Source organism: Mesoplodon bidens (assembly GCF_964165515.1).
Source record: "Mesoplodon bidens genome assembly, chromosome: 5".
Taxonomy (NCBI): domain Eukaryota; kingdom Metazoa; phylum Chordata; class Mammalia; order Artiodactyla; family Ziphiidae; genus Mesoplodon; species Mesoplodon bidens.
This window is the reverse complement of record NC_138161.1, coordinates 133,511,941-133,531,364: the sequence shown is the minus strand read 5'-3', so window position 1 is coordinate 133,531,364 and position 19,424 is coordinate 133,511,941.

The following is a 19,424-nucleotide window of genomic DNA, read 5'->3' as shown; positions in this document are numbered from 1 at the left end:
TAGGCTTGATTAAAATATTATTCTCTGAAACTTATAAATTTTAATGAAGACGGTAACATTTCAAAACATTGTCTATATATGTTACTGCATCTGTGTGGATAGGTATTTTTTTTAAGTTGTGAAATGAACACTACTTTAAAATATTGAGTACATATGTATGAAATTCAAAAAATGAGATTACAAGAAGTATAAAACAGAGAGTGAGGTGGTTAATTTAAAAGTGTCCTCGTGAATTCTGCCTTCAGGATCCAAAACTTACAAGACCCAAATGATGCTGGTTCATGTTTCTCCATGCTCAAAGCAGTCCCCTGGTTCAGAGACCAGGGTTCAGAGAAATGACCCATGCTTCCACAAAAAGCTTTCTCTCTCACCTTTAGTGACAAGCTTAATGAGTTTGTATGCCAGGAAAATCTTAAACATAGGATTTCCATACTTGGCTCAGCTATTTATAAGCATAAACACACATATGTAAGCCACACACACACACACACACACACACACACACATACACACATGAGAGAAAGATTACATATTAAATTGAGTTGTTTTTTTTTCAAGAAAACTTTTCCTTGCCATCTTTGCTTCAACATGAAAAGGATCATCTCAGGAAAATTGATAACAATCATTGAGTAAATCTCTATTTTAACACATACAAAATTGAAAAGTTTAGAAAGTACTCTTGCTTTGCAATTGTCTGTTTGGAATTTTTCAAATTAATGTTTTATAAGAAGGAAAAAAGTCTATTTTTAAAATTCATGTAGTTCAATAATTCTTTTTAGTAGAAAAAAATATGCTATCCCAGCAAATCAGTCTCTGCTCCTTGTATGGAAGATGATCTGTTAATCCTTAATGCTGTCTATTTTGATGCACAGTGGGTGAACACAGTTGCCAGGAAATATTCTCTCCCTTGACATTCTTTTGGTGGCCCAGCAGATAGACTGTGACATCACTGGTGAAGCTGTGAATATAATGTAAAGGTCATCTCTAGCATTAATCTAAGGTCAGGGAAGATTCTGAGTGCTATGAGATGTTCTTAAAATGCTTTATACACACAGGGCCATAGAATCCATTTACAAGCATGTTTTCGTTGTACCTTTCTAGTCTGTGATAGAATTAGCTGGATTTGCACTTTGATATAGAGTTAAGAGGAAATTTCTTAGTACTGCTGACCTTTTTTTAAGCACACACAAAATATCTGTATTTTTATTAGGAAAGATGAAGAATATTTCATTTAATTTCAATTTGATGACTTTAAAATAGATGTTAGTTATATATACACTCACCATGAAAACAGAATAATCCAGATTTCCCAATTATTTTTTCTTGAATGGATGGAGAGACATAAAATTAAAAAGGGCAGAATGTATAAGATAGTTTAAGCCCCACGTTCTTCATAGGTACTGCTCTTAACTTAGCTCTAAAAGTACAGGTTAGAATAAATTGCTTCTGAATAGTGAAGGCAAATGGAGGTAAATGACAGAAAATACAATGTAAATTGGCTTTTGAAGAAAAAAATGGTAAGATAAAATTGACTCCTATAATGGAAAGTCTTTGATCCAATGTTCAAACACTGTCAATGGGATATTTGTGTTATTTTCTTTTTTTCCCATCTCTGGTCCATTTCCTTAAATAGACACTTTCCTCATTGGGAGTAACTCCAATCATATTCTTCTAAGTCCAAATGAAGAGTATTAGAGAGCATCTTTCTCTCCAGCCCAGATCCTGGATCAGTTATGATTGGCTAGGATTGAATCATATGCTTATACATGAACCGATTATTATGGCAGGAAGGGATTAAGAGTGTGGCCAATGGTGCTTCCCCAAGATGAACTCAGGATATATTACCAAAAGAAGAAGGAATACACACTACTATATATAAAATAGATAACTAATAAGGACCTACTGTATAGCACAGGGAACTCTACTCAGTTCTCTGCAGTGACCTATGTGGGAAAAGAATCTAAAAAAGAGTGAATATATGTATATGTATAACTGATTCACTTTGCTGTACACCTGAAACTAACACAACATTGTAAATCAACTACACTCCAATAAAAATTTTTTAAAAATAAAGAAGAAATCAGTGGCAGGCAACCAAATATGCAACAAATGTTCTTTACATCAAGAACAACTTTGATGGATCCAAAATTAAATGCTGCTGTTGCAGGTTTATCAACTTGTGAGTTCAAAGGAAAGAAGTTTCATGTGTGTTTGAAGAATAGATAGTAGATCAGAATAGCTGGAGAATGTAAATAGATTTATAAAAAAACTATAAGAATGTTAAGACAGTTCAGAGTGTGACAAAAATTTGATGAGGCAATAATTTTGGATTTTAGTTCTCTAATTTATGAATAATCAGAACTAATGATTTGAGGGACAAGAATGTTATCTGCATCTAGCACAATATTTAGTACCCACATGCCCTCAATGAAGGGTGCATTTTAAGAAAACTAATATGATATTAATTAAAACACTGTGAATTGGAGTGGTGGGGTAATAGATTTAGGATTCTGCTAAAATAAATCAGTAATGAAATTCAAAGAACCTATCAAATTCTGATTTGTGAGAGTTTTTTAGGTCCTTGCTAATTGATTCTAACTGTATTGAATTGTTTGAAATTGGTTCAGAATTGTTAGGAGAGATCAAAATGAATTCTCTCTTTTTGTTTGAATAGTAACGGCAACTGGTTCAACTGATTGTAAATAATTCAAAACCAATTAAGAGCTAATTTAAAATTGTTTTCATACTGAAACTGAGTAATCATAAGTATTTGGAGTCTTTGAAACTACTGTTTTCTTGAATATTTATTCTTCTTGGAATCAAATCAGAGATCCTGAGCATAAAAAATGATTGGAAATTTGACAGTTGGAACCTACATGGATGAAAAATTGGAGCAAGCTGTGAGAACTACAGAGCCTTCTCGATGACACTTTCTGCAAACACTGAAAAGCAGTCCTTACTCTACAGAGCGGGAGGCACTTAGCACTTTTCCTCTCATATTAGAAAGACTGGAGAGGAAAATTAATCTTGTGTCTGTCTGTTGGAGTCTGTTTTCCACATTCTAGCTTGAAATTTGTAACTTGCTTACCTTTTCCTCAACAAAGGAGGACAAATGATGCTGTTCTCCACTCATGATTGTGCCATGTCCCTCCATCTGGTCACCTGATGATCAATCAAACCCATTCTTAGAATGGACCCTCTCATGGAAATAGTTCAGTCAGCATCCTAGAGGCTAATCAACCTCACTTTTTCTGGCATTTCTAGTTTTGTGTCTAGCCACAGGGAACATAGATTTTTACTCTGAAGAAGCAGAGGCTGAGAACTAAGTCAAGAACATTAAATGCAGTGAGGTGAGTTATTTCATATGGATAGTATGGTCCTCAAACTTGAATGACCACAGATAATATAGCCATGGTTCAAGAGTGATCATATAGATACCTGGTGCTTAGTCTTTCTAGGTCTTATTTCCTTGTCTGTAACTTGAAGTCAGTAAGGTTCCTAACTCCTAAGGTGGTTGTGAGGATGCTGTCATAATGCATTCAGTCAATGTGCCCAGCACAGTATCTTGCACATAATATTCTCAACAAATATTAGCTCAATAAGAAAGAGATCTGATGTTGCACATATATACAATGGAATATTACTCAGCCATAAAAAGAAACGAAACTGAGCTATTTGTAATGAGGTGGATAGACCTAGAGTCTGTCATACAGAGTGAAGTAAGTCAGAAAGAGAAAGACAAATACCGTATGCTAACACATATATACGGAATTAAAAAAAAAATGTCATGAAGAACCTAGGGGTAAAACGGGAATAAAGACACAGACCTACTTGAGAATGGACTTGAGGATATGAGGAGGGGGAAGGGTAAGCTGTGACAAAGCGAAAGAGAGGCATGGACATATATACACTACCAAACGTAAGGTAGATAGCTAGTGGGAAGCAGCTGCAGAGCACAGGGTGATCAGCTCCATGCTTTGTGACCGCCTGGAGGGGTGGGATGGGGAGGGTGGGAGGGAGGGAGATGCATGAGGGAAGGGATGTGGGAACAGATGTATATGTATGACTGATTCACTTTGCTATAAAGCAGAAACTAATAAATAAAAAAATAAATAAAAAAAATAAAAAATAAAAAAAAAAGAAAGAGATCTAAGAAGAAATGTTTGATATACTTGACTAGCTGTGTGTGGTGTGGAGCAGGGTGATGAGAAAGTCCCAAAAGATGTGGGATTTAGAATAAAGTTTTAATCAGTGCAGGGAGTAAAGTATTTTGCAGCTTATATTTTATGATGCCATATTAGAAGAGAGATGGTAGAAGGTAGGAAAATTCAAGTGTGACCCTGAGGAATGCTAACAGTTTTGATGGCTTAGAAAAATTTCAGGAAAATAATGTGCCATTTAGCACATTATTAAATATATATCCAGAGTAGAAGCTTATAATACAGGCAGAGCAATCCACTGAAGGCCACTAAAGAAAATTGGAGATTCAAAATAAACTATTAGATAACAGGGAAAATGTTCATTCAATGAATATTGCTGATAGTAGTTGTGAAAACGTTCTGAAACTTAAGAGGTTGAAAGGGCTAAAGGGAAAAAAAATCTATTTAGGAAACATCTGAGGAAGAATATATTAATATAGCCATATAAAAATCTCTAAGTATAGTTTTAAGAACTGGGTTTATACTGGAACAGATGTAGAAAATTCAGACACTAGAATTCAACTAGTGTTTCTTATTATTTAAAATATAAAATATTAAAAACCCTATTTTATAACTATATTTTCAAGTTCGTTCTTTCTACCTTATATAAGCATCTCTTCTCAGTTAAAGGAAACTATCACTTTCATTAAGATTTTTCATTAAATTAATATTTGTAATTTAATTAAATTCCACACATATTTGTTTACCATGCATACTCCTCATATAAGCTCAGTTGTATGCCAGGTTAGAAGATTTGAGAGGAATGTAAATAGTGTCAGCTAAGCAGACCCCTAACCAGATCTGGCTGCTCTCACTCTCCACCCCTCTCTTTTTCCAGAGAGCACTAGCACATGGGTGACCAGAGGCACACCACCAGGAGTACTAGAACTAGTATATGCCACACAAAATTTTTATACCTTTGATATTGTTTTAGTTCTCTTAAACTCTATAAATCAGAAAGTTAGATTAAAATAACCAGCAAACAACTTCCTGAGTGTATGACGTATCAGTTATTTTAAGTTTTATCAGAATTTTAGAGGAAATAAGAGTTTTTAATGAAGGGTCGTAAGAAAAATAATTTCATAGTGTGACAAATAACAATTACCACTAATTGAACCTTCACTCTGTTCTAGGTCCATGGCATATTTATATTTTGTCAACTTTACCCAATCTTAAGGTAGAAATACAGATTTCACTAGGTTACACATGAAACAATTAGGTTCAGTGCAGTTAACTGACTTGCCCCCAAAATAGCTGTAAGTTGAGGTGCCAAACTGAACCCGGCATTTTTTCCTTCTTTTTTAAAAATTAATTTTGAAGACTATTTTACATGTCATAAAAATCATGTTTCAAGTATACAATTCAATGATTTTTAAAAATTTTTACTTTATTGAGTGGTGCAACGACCACCATAAATCAGTTTTAGAATATTTTTACACCCTCAATAAGACTCCTCAAGAACATTTACATTTAATCCTCATTCCCACCCTCAGCAAATATTAATCTAGTTTCTCTTAATAAATTTGCCTTTAATGGCCATTTCATATTAAATTCAATCATATTTTTATACAGTCTCTTGTATATGATATCTTTCACTTAATGTGATGTTTTAGGTCCATCTGTGGGTGAAATGTCCAGTCATATCATTTGCTCACTTTTTATTGAGTTGTTTGTCTTTTTATTATTGAGTCCTAAGAGAATTTTATACATTCTAGTTACAAGTCCTTAACCGAATATGTGTTTTGCAAATATTTTCTCCCAGTCTGTTGCTTGTCTTTTCATTTTCTTAATGAAGTATTTTGAAATGTGAAAGTTTTGAATTATTATGTCCAATTTATCATTTTTTTCTTTTATGGACAATGTTTTGGTGTCATTTAGAAATTTTTTTTTGCCGAATTCAAAGTCTTAAGGATTTTTTATGCTTACTTCTAAAATTTATATCATTTTAGCTTTTATATTTAAGTCTGTCATCCATTTGAGCTAATTTTTAGGTATGATGTAAGGTGATTGTCTAAATTCATCTTTTTGCACGTGGATATCCAATTATCCCAAATCCAGTCATTTCTGATCCCAGTGCCAATGCTGTTCCACGATGCTAAGCAAGATAGATAAATCTGATGGGAGGTCAGCACTGACTGGCTTCCAATAGTGACTTATTAGCAGCTGGATGGAAGTGGATACCTAAAGACAAGAAACTAAAATTTATCTGAGTTGAGAGTAGTCTTCAAGTGTGATTAGTTCAATTAGGTGAGCTGACCACATAGACTCTTGTTCTTTGACCCACTATTTAGAGTAATATAATTGGTTCCATACTTCAGCCAAATATGAATGCAAAGGTCTGATAAATGTCCATAAAAGTTTGCACAGGAAATTTTATAACAGTCTTAATCAGAATAGTCAAGACCTAGAAACAATTCAAGAGTCCAGCAGGTGAAGGGATAAACAATTGTGTACATTCATACAATGGAGTGCTACTCAGTAACTGAAAGGAGAGAATTACTGATTCACATAGCAATGTGAATGAATTCCCCCAAACAGTAACCTGAGTAAAAGAAACAAAAAAAACAAGAGTAAATCCTATATAAATCCATTTATATGAAATTGTAGCAAAGCTAGTCTCTGGTGATACAAATTATAACAGTGGTCTCCTGGTAGATGGAGAGGAAATTGATTGGGAAGGGTGGTGAGAAACATATTTAAGGTAATGAAATATTCTGTATCTTGACAGGAGTGTGGATTTCATGGGTATATATTTCTCAAAACCCATCTGACTATAAACTGTAAGTTATAATTGTAAGTTAAAAATTATAAATTATACCTCTCTAAAAACTCATTTACTTTAAATATATTTTTAGCACAGTATTGGAAGTCCTAGCCACAGCAATCAGGCAAGAAAAAGAAAAGACATCCAAATTGGAAGGGAAGAAATAAAACTGTCACTATTTACAGATGACATGATACTATATATAGAAAACCCTTAAGTCTCCACCAAAAACTATTAGATCTAATAAATGAATTCAGTAAAGTTGCAAAATACAGGATTAATATACAGAAATCTGTTGCTTTTCTATAAAATAATAATGAACTGTCAGAAAGAGAAAGCAAGAAAACAATGCCATTTAAACTTGTAGGAAAAAGAATAAAATACCTAGCAATAAACTTAACCAAGGAGATGAAAGAGCTGTACTCAGAAGGAATTTGAAAATGATACAAAGAAATGGAAAGATATCCCATATTCTCAGATTGGAAGAATTCATACTGTTAAAATGTCAATACTATCCACAGCAATATACAGATTTAATGGAATCTCTATCAAAATGCCCATGATATTTTTCACAGAACTAGAACAATTAATCCTAAAATTTATATGGAACCACTAAAGACCACAAATAGCCAAAGCAATCTTCAGAAAAATGAACAAAGTTGGAGGTATTAGGCTCCCTGTCTTCAGACTATACTGCAAAGCTACAGTAATCAAAATAGTATGATGCTGGCACAAAACCGACACATAGATCAATGGAATAGAAAGCCTAGAAATAAACCCAGGCACTATGGTCAACTAATCTATTGAATAATTAGGGATAGAGAAGAAGAGAAGCAACAAGCATATACTGTATAGCCCAGGGAATTATAGCCATTTTCTTCTAATAACCTATAATGGAATATAATCTGCAAAAATACTGAATCACTATGCTGTATACCTGAAACTAATATAATATTTTAAATCAACCATACTTCAATTTAAAAAATAAAATTAAACAGCCTGCATTTTTAAAAACTGATAGCTGAAACAACATGCTAAGATTTGTTACCATTTTTAAGTGTGAAGGATATGGAAGGAACATTTTAGAATGAATGTTTTTTGCCTCTTTCATTTCTTTTTGATCCAGTGTAAGTCTGGGATTTCTATAATACTTAACAAATACACATATAGATAGAAAACTGTATAGAACTAAAAATTAGTTATATTTCTGAATAGTAGTCTCTTCAGGTAATTGTTTTTGTCCAACTCAAGAATTCTTTTGAATTCTATTATGAAAGTGTGTATGTCCTTCAAGGGAAAAACAATCTCAAGCTATTAATCTAGAAAACAGTTTGATAATAAGACCTACCCTCCCTTTAATCCACAAGGTTGATTTGCCTTGGTTCCTTAGATACATACAATGTGGGCCTTTCCTTAACCTTTTGCAGAGCAGTTGGGTACTCTCCTAGGTAATTGTGCACTAACAAACGAGAACTCACCATAATTTTCATGGACTCGTTCCAACAAAACACTATTCAGTAGCATCCAGACCAAAACTTGCAACCAGTCTTAAGGGCCTATGAGAGTCATGTGATAAATGGAATTCAAACGTGAGTTAATCTCACAACCAGTTCTCTGAGGCCCATACTCCACTCTGTGGATATTTCCGTATTTGTTTTGTTTGTGGTTTTAATGGACATCACATAGAATCACTACAGAATCACTTGTAGAATCACTACACTAGCTTCCTGATACTTGGAATAAGGGCTATTATGGTAGGAAGTAAAAACAAAAGCCACTGGGCCTAACTTCTCCTATCACAACAGTAAGTCAAACAATATAGCACATCTCTGACAGTATTGAAGTTGTTAGTTACCAGTTACTTGGAAGGTGGAGATTTGTCCATTCCCATCACATCTTCTATTCCTATTCTGAGTAATTAAAAAGACTAGTGGAGGGCTTCTCTGGTGGCTCAGTGGATAAGAATCTGCCTGCCAATTCAGGAAGACGGGTTTGACCCCTGATCCGGGAAGATCCTACATGCCACAGAGCAACTAAGCCCGTGCACCACAACTACTGAGCTTGCGCTCTAGAGCCCGCAAGCCACAACTACTGAGCCTGCGTGCCTAGAGCCTGTGTTCTGCAACAAGAGAAGCCACTGAAATGAGAAGCCTGAGCACCGCAACGAAGAGTAGCCCCCACTCGCCAGAACTAGAGAAAGCTCGCATGCAGCAACGAATATCCAGTGCAGCCAAAAAAAAAAAAAAAAGACTTGTGGACTGCAGAAAGATGGTGGATTATTGACCTTGATCATGTTATGACTCTAATGCTACTGCTGTTCTAGTGAGTGCTTCTTACTAAAAATGTAAGTGTCCCTGGTTCTTGTGCATTTAAATGGCAAGTACATTTTACTCCTTCCCATACACAGAAAACTAGAAATATATCTTAAAGGGCCAGCTGTACAAAAGTAATACTTACCTCAAGGATAGAAAAACACTCTAGCTAAATACTTCAACCATTCTACTATTCTACAGAATATCACACTGATTCACTGTATTGATGCCATCGTGGTGATGTACTCTAAAAATGGGAAGTAGTAATTGAATGTGATGCACTGGAAATAAATGAGAAATAAATTCAGAGAAAATAGTAATGACCACATCATAGAATTTTCTGGTGTTGAATGGCATTGAACATATCAAGTAATCCCTCCCTCTAGAGAATGATAAGTCATTCCTCTAGTGGAGGAAAAATCATTTTACCTGGTGTGTTACCTGCATTTTGATGGCAAGCATATACCATCTGTAGGTGTCCTCCTCCAAATCCTTTACATTGTGATCCAAAATTGAGTTAGGACTCAGAAAAATGCACAACCCAACTGGTTCAGACCATAGTTTGAGCAGCTCTGCCACTAATCCTTTTGACCTCATGAGCATCTTGAGAGGCCTCTCTCATCCTCCTGGATGAATCATGTGAAAAACCCTGATGGAATAGTCACAGCAAAGGCCACTAGGATTTTGGAGAGACCACATCTCCTTAAGCAAGTTATTATTTCCTGTCTGAGAAATAGCCTGTGTCTATAGTTGGATAGAGCTTGGGGGATCAGGTGACCAACTTACCTGACTTATCCTTCTTGAATTAGGCACTATGTGATCTAATCAGCCATAAAGTGGGGTTCCTTGTCTGAATAGGTCGACAAGGTCTAGATAAGTTTTTTAAGGAACTGCCCACACTCCCAACATGTCTTTTCCTCCCACAGCATTGCCTTCGCTCAATCAATATCAAAGATGAAGACCTCATGGGGAGCTTCCCTTCAGTTTGAAAATAAGGAAACTGAAGAGTAGATTATAGCGGCTCTGAGCAAAATGCAGTCACTTGCTGAAAGTGACAGTTATTATTATCACAGCCCCACTCAGCGCGGGGCCCTGAAAGAGTGTGGAGAATGGGGCCCCTCCCAGTGGCCAGCATAACTTGAAGCATTAATGTTCACTGTTATGCTTGAGATGATTGCCCCTGGCTCTCAGGGGTAAGTGGAGTTGCTGTTAAGTGAAGCTGCTGCTGGTGGTGGTGGGTGGAAAGTATAGATGTAATGTAGGGAATTCCTCTTGAGTACTAATACTAATTCTACTCAATACATTGTCAAGAACTAAAAACTATAGCATCCTTATATGGGCAGGACTCACTAGAGGCTCTTACTCCTCAGGAATAATGACTTGAATCACCCTAATAAGGAAAAAAAACCTGTGAAAAGCAGAGGTACTGAATAAGGAGAATATGAAATGAGTACTGGAGGAATTAAGTCAGATATACCAGTTCTGGCTTTCTTGCAACTTGCAAAAATTAAGATTGTAATCTACACCTTGCTTGCTGCACATATGGTATTTAAAATTCTCTATTCTTTTTATTTTTTCTTCTCATGTATGTACAATGAGTTATTGGGAGTAATATACATGACTTGCCTTTATAGGTCACACAGTCTCATGAGAGAACCATGACAGAACTAGAGGAAAACAGACATTGTCCAGAGATATCCCAAAGAACAGTGACATCATTTTTGTATGTGGCAGCCGAACATGACTTGGGCTTGTCTCTCATTAAGAGGGAAAAGCCCATTTGAGGTGCTATATAGGAGAGAATTATGTTCAGTGGGCCATTTTTTAATCAAATGTTTAGAAAAAAGAAAATTTCTGTGGAATTTTGAGGAGTTTAGGGAGCTATTGTTCTTATCATTCCAGAATACTTTACTTCTTCCACTTTTTTTTTGACATCATTTATTGGAGTATAATTGCTTTACAATGGTGTGTTAGTTTCTTCTGTATAACAAACTGAATCAGCTATATATACACATATATTCCCATATCCCCTCCCTCTTGTATCTCCCTCCCACCCTCCCTATCCGACCCCTCTAGGTGGTCACAAAGCACCGACCTGATCTCCCTGTGCTATGCAGCTGCTTCCCACTAGCTATCTATTTTACATTTGGTAGTATATATATGTTCATGCCACTCTCTCACTTTGTCTCAGCTTACCCTTCCCCCTCCCCATGTCCTCAGTCCATTCTCTACATCTGCATCTTTATTCCTGTCCTGCCCTTAGGTTCAGAACCTTTTTTTTTTTTTTTTAGATTCCATATGTATGTGTTAGCATACGGTATTTGTTTTTCTCTTTCTGACTTACTTAACTCTGTATGACAGACTCTAGGTCCATCCACCTCACTACAAATAACTCAATTTCGTTTCTTTATATGGCTGAGTAATATTCCATTGTATATATGTGCCACATCTTCTTTATCCATTCATCTGTTGATGGACACTTAGGTTGCTTCCATGTCCTGGCTATTGCAAATAGTGCTGCAACGAACATTGTGGTACATGACTCTTTTTGAATTATGGTTTTCTCAGGGTGTATGCCCAGTAGTGGGTTTGCTAGGTCGTATGGTAGTTCTATTTTTAGTTTTTTAAGGAACCTCCATACTGTTCTCCATAGTGGCTGTATCAATTTACATTCCCACCACTAGTGCAAGAGGTTTCTCTTTACTCCACACCCTCTCCAGCATTTATTGTTTGTATACTTTTTGATGATGGCCATTTTGACTGGTGTGAGGTGATACCTCATTATAGTTTTGATTTGCATTTCTCTAATTATTAGTGATGTTGAACATCCTTTCATGTGTTTGTTGGCAATCTGTATATCTTCTTTGGAGAAATGTCTATTTACGTCTTCTGCCTATTTTTGGATTGGGTTGTTTGTTTTTTTGATATTGAGCTGCATGAGCTGCTTGTATATTTTATAGATTAATCCTTGGTCAGTTTCTTCATTTGCCAATATTTTCTCCCATTTAGAAGGTTGTCTTTTCATCTTGTTTATGGTTTCCTTTGCTATGAAAAAGTTTTTAAGTTTCATTAGATCCCATTTGTTTATTTTTGTTTTTATTCCCTTTCTCTAGGAGGTGGGTCAAAAAGGACCTTGCTGTGATTTAGGATCTTGAAAATTGCCTGTGATTTATGAAAAAGGATCTTGTGTTCTGCCTATATTTTCCTCTAAGAGTTTTATATTCTCTGGCCTTACATTTAGGTCTTTAATCCATTTGGGGTTTATTTTTGTGTGTGATGTTAGGAAATGTTCTAATTTCATTTTTTTACATATGGCTGTCCAGTTTTCCCAGCACCACTTATTGAAGAAGGTGTCTTATCTCCATTATATATTCTTGCCTCCTTTATCAAAGATAAGGTGACCATATGTGTGTGGGTTTATTCTGGGCTTTCTATCCTTTTCCATTGAGCTATATTTCTGTTTTGGTTCCAGTACCATACTGTCTTGATTACTGTAGCTTTGTAGTATAGTCTGAAGTCAGGGACGCTGATTCCTCCAGCTCCGTTTTTCTTTCTCAAGATTGCTTTGGCTATTCGGGGTCTTTTGTGTTTCCATTCAAATTGTGAAATTTTTTGTTCTAGTTCTGTGAAAAATGTCGTTGGTAGTTTGATAGGGATTGCACTGAATCTGTAGATTGCTTTGGGTAGTACAGTCATTTTCACAATGTTGATTCTTCCAGTACAGAACATGGTATATCTCTTCATCTTTTTGTATCATCTAATATCTTTCATCATTGTCTTACAGTTTTCTGCACACAGGTCTTTTGTCCCCTTAGGTAGGTTTATTCCTAGGTATTTTATTCTTTTTGTTGCAGTGGTAAATGGGAGTGTTTCCTTAATTTCTCTTTCAGATTTTTCATCATTAGTGTATAGGAATGCAAGAGATTTCTGTGCATTAATTTTGTATCCTGCTATTTTACCAAATACATTAATTAGCTCTAGTAGTTTTCTGGTAGTATCTTTAGGATTCTCTATGTATAGTATCATGTCATCTGCAAACAGTGACAGTTTTACTTCTTTTCTGATTCAGATTTCTTTTATTTCTTTTTCTTCTCTGATTGCTGTGGCTAAAACTTCCAAAACTATGTTGAATAATAGTGGTGAAAGTGGGCAACCTTGTCTTGTTCTTGATCTTAGTAGAAATGGTTTCAGTTTTTCACCATTGAGAACAATGTTGGCTGTGGGTTTGTCACATATGGCTTTTATTATGTTTAGGTAAGTTCTCTCTATGCCTACTTTCTGGAGAATTTTTATCATAAATTGGCATTCAACTTTGTTGAAAGCTTTTTCTGCATCTATTGAGATGATCATATGGTTTTTATCCTTCAATTTGTTAATATGGCTTATCACATTGATTGACTTGCATATATTGATCTTCTTCCACTTTTTAATAACAAATTGCATCCTTGAGACTACTAAGGTGAGTTACATTACATGATCTATTATTTCTCCTTGAGCTTTCAGCATTGGTCATTGATGTGTTGGGTTAGAGACAATAAGATTTGAGTAATCTAATGGTGACAAACAAGATACAAATTGATGAGATAAGAGGAGAGACCTGTCTCCTTGATTTACTTTTGCTTGGATTTTGTGTTACCTTAGTGTCTTTCTAATCTCTTGCTCTCCTCTTCTCTCCTTTAGCCTCCCTTCCCCTCCTCTCCTCTCCTCTCCTCTTCTGTTTTCTTGTGTCTTGGAGTTTCTTGTAACCAAAGTACTTTAGCTTATACAGAAATGGAGTTACAAGCAATAGATTCTTAGAGAAATATAAATGTTTGCATTGGTTATTAGATTGGTTATTAGATGAAGCAAAATGCACTGAGACATGTATAGGAAAATGAAAGTAGCATTTCATTTCTTTAAGAATCTTAAAAGCACCAGAAGCATCAGCCCACTGCGACCTGAGGCTCCTAAAGATGAAGCTGGGAGAACAGGTGGCTATTGCTAAAAGCCCATTTAGAGGATGAGGCCCACCAAGTAGAATGGCTTACCTGACAGACTCAGTCATGACACTGGAGAAGGAAAAGCTCAGGCCACAAGTTGGCTTGTAAACTGCCCCTGTACACAGAGGGCAAGGAGGAACCAAAGAAAGAGGCAAACCACTCCAGATTGGTAGGTGGCAGTTTTAATAAGCAAGAGAACTTACTTACAAGGCTTGTCTTTGGGGGTTTCAAGGCAAGTCGATTTTGCCCTCACCTGCCAGAACCTTCAAAGTTTATATAGAGGTCTTAACCAGGTTCAGTCATATATACTGCTCAGATGATCTCAACAACACCTTACTCTCTCAAGGCAGTGTCCTAGGAACAGCTCCCAGGGAGCTGGGGAATGGTATGCAAATGTACATTGAAGGACAGGGGAGGGGATGAGGGATCTCTGATTGCCTGGGTCCAGCTTGCAGGTCAACCACTGGTCATGTCTTCTCCATTTCCTCGTCCAACACCATACATCCTTCAAAGCACAGGATGAAACTCAGGATCCATGTGTGAGTATGCAAAATAGTCACTTACTGCTTGTGGCTGTGCAGCTGAGTACTCTGAAAATTAATCCTAGACATGCATTTTGCACATTTCTGAATTACAGTATTAGTGGAATTCACAAACTCTCCAGGTCATTTATGTAAAAGATAGGACATTGACTAAGAAAGTGTCAACTCATTACAACGTCATAGTAAGACACTGGCACCCGAATTCCTGGGCTCAGAATCCTACCTCTATCTACCACAAATAACTGAGGGATCCTGAATAAGTTACTTAATTCTGTGTTATATTTTTCTAGGGGAATGCTGATAATATTATTACTAAAATTATTTAATAATTAGGTTCATTTTGAAGATTGAATTAGATAATCCACATGAAACACTTACATGCCTGGTACCTAGACAGTGTTTAGCAGATGTTAGCTATTAATTCAAGTGAAATCTTTAATAAGTTTCAAATAACTGATAGAGAATTTATAATTAAGCATTATAGATTTATCAAATGCTTACCCTGTTAGAAACTCTTCATGTTTAAAGAAATTTAAAGCATGTTTCTTAAAGTTAGGGAGCTTCTGATTATTCTGGGAAGGCTGGACTAAAAGTTGAAAATTTAAATGACAATATAAGAGATAAAGTTCAATGTAGTGAGACAAGAAGTCACAAGGTTTCACAGGACTGGTGCCAGATGAATGCTCTTGGTTTAAAAAATGGGGGCGCGGTATATTTTTTACATGACAGTATTTGGTTTACTGTATTCAAATAGTTAAACTCATCTATACATGCGTCTTACTTTTGTTTATGTTCTTATAGCAGGGATCAGTCAAACCTAAATAGTTGTTGCAGAACTTCACACTTTGGATTTTGACATTTATTTTCAATTTCATAAGTCAACAACTGAATTTTTAAAATCTGTAAGATTACTGTATTGGAACACAATACAGTAATCCAGGTGGAAAATACTTTGAAAGCTCTTTGTAGTTGACAATAAGGCTTTATTAATGACAACTGTTCTCACATGATGGATGTACTTGCCATAATACCTATGGGCTTATACTATTAGTATTAGTAAATCCTTGAGCAATTCCCTAAGTGACCATGTACAATTTAATGCACCTAGCCTCTCCAAACATGCTGTCTTGTGATTTGTCAGTAGTGTATCTTAATGAGAAAAGTGTCCTCTTAAGTCAAATATAAATTACTTTTTTGAAAATAATTTAACAACAGATATAACACACTTTCAAAAATATAATCTTGTAAGGCATTTGTTAAAAAAAACAGTTTTGGTAATTGAATCATGTTTTTCATTGACTTACATTATTACATTAGAGATATATCCTTATGGGGAAGAAATTTGACCCAAGATGAATAAATATGTCAATTTAGAAATGCATAATATTTTTAGATCACATACTCAGAGAGGAAACATTTTACTAAAATAATACTCAAAAACTTACTTGTAAAAATGCTCTACACACCTATAAATAAGTTTTTATAATAATACCTTTATTCCTGTCCTGCCCCTAGGCTCATCAGAATCATTTTTTTTTTAGATTCCATATATATGTGTTAGCATACAGTATTTGTTTTTCTCTTTCTGACTTACTTCACTCTGTATGCCAGACTCCAGGTCCATCCGCCTCATTACAAATAACTCAATTTCATTTCTTTTCATGGCTGAGTAATATTCCATTGTATATATGTGCCACATCCCACAGATGTAGAGAATGGACTTGAGGACATGGGGGCAGAGAGGGAAGGGTAAGCTGGGACAAAGTGAGAGAGTAACATTTACATATATACACTACCAAATGTAAAATAGATAGCTAGTGGGAAGCAGCTTCATAGCACATGGAGATCAGCTCAGTGCTTTGTGACCACCTAGAGGTGTGGGATAGGGAGGGTGGGAGGGAGGCTCAAGAGGGAGGGGATATGGGGATATATGTATATATATAGCTGATTCACTTTGTTATACAGCAGAAACTAATACAATATTGTATAGCAATTATACTCCAATAAAGATGTAAAAAAATAATAATACCTTAATCACATAGCCTTTGTCTGGATCAGTTAAATAAGACTTTAAATACTATCCGTTCCTTAGACTATGAAATATCTTTATGATCATCCTCTCCACAAACAATGTGGCTGTTTTGTAGTACACCTTGCTTGCTCTACAGATGCTAACATGACCATTTGGTATATAATGTTGCCCAAAATCATTTCCACTTTCCCTTACTTCTAAATTATCTTATTACTTGTTTATTAATATTTTCTTGTATTGAAGATCAACTCTATTATTCTTAATTTTTCCATTGATATGTAGCTTGTGACAATATCTTAACTCATTATTAATCCTTTAAATTTAGTTTGCATCATAGCAGGTGGGTTCCTCCTTCAGTTAAGATCAGGGAGAGAAAGTTTAGGTCATTTTGCCTGGAGTGTTCAATAGCTGAGAAAATTTTAATCTGGCTCTAAAATGAGAAAAGTGACAGGGAGATGTTGAACATACCCCTCTCTGCTTTATTCATATTGTTCATCTCATGATTCCAATTCAACCATAATACCAGAAGTTGGATTCTCTTGGTGCTACAGTCACATGGGAGAGATTGCTGAAATGCACACTTAGTTGTCATGTTTCCTTAAACCCACCCGTAAAGCATTTCTCCTTTCTACTCTGTTTTCTCCATTCTACCACCATAACTTGAGTTCAAATGGACTTTTCTTTCCCTAAACTATATAGCCCAATGATCTACTTTAACTACACATAACACTTGTCATTTCATAACACCAATGACCTTCAACTATCTAGTTCTCTTCTCTCCCATTGACCTTCCCAACTGCTGACAAGTTATAGTCTTGAACATAAATCTAATCGCCTTCCCACAAAACTATCAATAATGCTTCATTGCTTATGGAGTAAAATCCAAACTCTTAAGTCTACAACTATAACTACTATAATCTGATCCTACTTCTCATCCATGCCCCATTTCTCCCTGACGCACACATCAAACTGGAGCACTCACTTTTCTTCTTCACACCATATAAGCAGCCCCTTCACTCTTTTGCTGACCTGAGACCTGAGCATACTGCTTCCATCTCCTCACACTGATGTTCTCCAACCCCTCCTAATAGGATGTCTTTTTTTAATATCAGAATATTTAATTTTTAATGCTCATATGCACTGTTTACTTCTGTCTTAAATTATTTGAAGCTTAGTATTTTCACTAGTTAAATGAGGAGATTGCATTTAGTTCATCTTTAAGGATCCTGAAGATCAAAAATTGTATTCCAGGCACTCAAAATGTCATGACAAAAGGTGAATATTTCTGTTGATGAAAATGTAACAAAAGGTTCTGTCTGAAGGATGTTTTCCAATGCTTGTTTTAGCTTTGCTTTAACGCTTGAAAAGGACACTAGTTATAGATGGCCATAGTCTTCTAAGGTACCATGATTTTTTATTTTCCCACCCTACCTAAGGCATGGCCCAGCTCTTATTAAACACAATAAGCAAGGAGTAAAAGTTTAATAATGCTTTTAAAAAATAATGCTTTAAAAAATTTTTAAATAATGCTTTTAAAAAAATTCTAGTTCCCACTTGGGGAGTATTTCATCCTTAAATCAATATTCTATTTAGGTCATAACAGCAAATATTTAGCAAACTATGGAATATTTAGAAAACACAGTGGGAAATGACCAGAAAATTGTTCACACGTCTTTGGAAAGCTGGTTTCTTTAGGTTTGATATAAAGACTTCAGACTATTCCAGAAGGGGTAATTCAGAACTTATAAACTGATAAGCACAACTGTTTTGAACTGAGCTTTCTGCTTATACATATCTTTTCAACTAGAGTTCCAAAACTAAGGAAAAGAGGCCATTTATAATCAATTTTATGAAGCATTGGAGTTTTTTTTTTTTTTCGGTACGCGGGCCTCTCACTGTTGTGGCCTCTCCCATTGCGGAGCACAGGCTCCGGGCACGCAGTCTCAGCGACCATGGCTCATGGGCCCAGCCGCTCTGTGGCATGTGGGATCCTCCCAGACTGGGGCACGAACACGTGTCCCTGCATCGGCAGGCGGACTCTCAACCACTGTGCCACCAGGGAAGCCCAGCATTGCAGTTTTGATTGAACTCTGATACTTTGAAACTCTGATATTTTTTTAAAAACTTTGATAGTATGTGATGAATTTTAGAAGAGAGATTTGAATCATTAGAACAGGCTTCACAGCCAAGAAAGATGAAGTGAAAACAACATAACATCTCCAAATGAATTTCCATCATTTAACAGCTTTTAGAAGACAGAAGGTAAATCTGTGCCCTTCATTTCATGTATTCATTCAGACAGCAAAAGTACACGTATTGTGTACCAAGCACTGTTTGGGGCAAGGTGCTACAGCAGGGAACAAGTAGGCAAAAATCCTTGCTTCTTGGAACTTACATCATAGTTGGAGGACACAGACACAATTAGCAATAAATTATACACTAGGTTAGAAGGTGATGTGTACTATAGGAAAGGGAAAGAGGGAGGTCTGGGGAATAATGATGGTATAATTTTAAAGAAGATAAATGGGGACGTCTTTACTGGTGCTGTGACTCAAGTAAAGCAGCTTCACCCATAACATTTGTCGGTGTCCCTGGA